This window comes from Arachis duranensis, chromosome 5 (assembly GCF_000817695.3).
Source record: "Arachis duranensis cultivar V14167 chromosome 5, aradu.V14167.gnm2.J7QH, whole genome shotgun sequence".
Taxonomy (NCBI): domain Eukaryota; kingdom Viridiplantae; phylum Streptophyta; class Magnoliopsida; order Fabales; family Fabaceae; genus Arachis; species Arachis duranensis.
Genome location: NC_029776.3, coordinates 70,575,888 through 70,577,316, shown reverse-complemented (window position 1 = coordinate 70,577,316; position 1,429 = coordinate 70,575,888). Strand labels below are relative to the sequence as shown.

The 1,429-nt window shown below is 43.0% G+C and overlaps 1 non-coding gene across 1 annotated transcript; it reads left to right on the top strand.

The window, feature by feature from the left end:
- The first annotated feature begins 914 nt into the window (after positions 1–914).
- On the top strand, positions 915–1,019 carry LOC127748279 (small nucleolar RNA R71). Its single transcript, XR_008010221.1, has one exon. It is a non-coding gene; the product is annotated as a small nucleolar RNA R71 (small nucleolar RNA).
- The last annotated feature ends 410 nt before the right edge of the window (positions 1,020–1,429 follow it).

The following is a 1,429-nucleotide window of genomic DNA, read 5'->3' as shown; positions in this document are numbered from 1 at the left end:
TCAATTTTTGTTTCCCCTATGATGCAGGGGATATGAAAACTTCCTGGGTCTGTTTTCTTAGAGACCATATCCTTCTTGATGAGTGCACTGCATTCTTTGTTCATGATTACAGTTTGTCCTCCCTTCAAAACTCTTTTCTTGCTCAGCAATTCCTTCAAATACTTGATATGTGTAGGCATCTGCTGGAGAATCTCAAGAAAGGGAATATTGACATGGAGAGACTTAAATGTCTCTAAAAACCTTGAATATGTTTTCCCTTTTTCACCTCCTCCTAACCTCTGAGGAAATGGTGCTTTTGGTTGGTATGTTTCCAGCATGCCTTTATTTTGCAGTTCCTTGGCTTGCTCAGCGGTGGTTGGGAGTAAGTGTTTGTGTGGCTTGGTATGATCTTTGGTTGGAGTTTTGGTATGTGGAATTGTTATGTTGGTTGGGGTTGTAAGGTTTTGTGGTTTTGTGGTTGGGTTTGCTGGTTTCCCCACCCAAAGTTTGGGTGGTTTTTCCAGCCTGGGTTGTAAGTGTTGGAATGTGGATCATATGGTTGCCTTTGTTGATTCCCCACATAGTTGGCCTCTTCCCAATCACCTCCTTCAGTACTTACTTCCTCTTGATCTTGTGTGTGTATTGCAGCCACTTGATTTGTTTTTAAATTCCTGGTGAGCTCTGCTAGTTGCTTGGCAAACACCTTGTTTTGGGCTAGAATTGTATCAACATGGTTCAGCTCCATGACTCCCTTAGTGTTGTTTCTCTCTGAAGCATAGTAGTACTCATTCTCAGCCACTGTCTCAATCACTTCAATGGCTTCTTCCACAGTCTTTTTCCTGTTCAATGAACCTCCTGATGAATGGTCTACAGCTTTCCTTGATTCATAAGAAAGTCCATCATAGAAAATATGCAATTGCACCCAGTCATGGAACATGTCTGGTGGGCATTTCCTTGTCAAATCCTTGAACCTCTCCCATGCCTCGTAGAGAGTTTTCACCATCTTGTTGTCTAAAAGTCTGAACCTCAGATCGAAGCCTATTGACCTTTTGTGGGGGGTAGAAACGTGCCAGAAACTTGCTTTCCACCTCATCCCAGGTTGTTAGGCTCCCCCTTGGGAATGATTATAGCCACTTAGCTGCCTTGTCCCTAAGTGAAAATGGGAACAAGAGCAGTTTATAGGCATCTTCCTGGACTCCATTGGACTTCACAGTGTCGCAAATTCTCAGAAATTTTGTGAGATGTTGGTTTGGATCTTCATTAGCACTACCACCAAATGAACAATGATCCTCCACCAGTGATATTAGCTGTGGTTTGAGTTCAAAATTGTTGGCCTGAATGGGTGGTTTCTGAATGCTGCTACCACAATTCCCAGAGGTTGGGTTTATGTATGAACCAAGAACCCTCCTCTCAGGAATGGCATTGTTTCCATCAGCTCTCTCATGGTTGT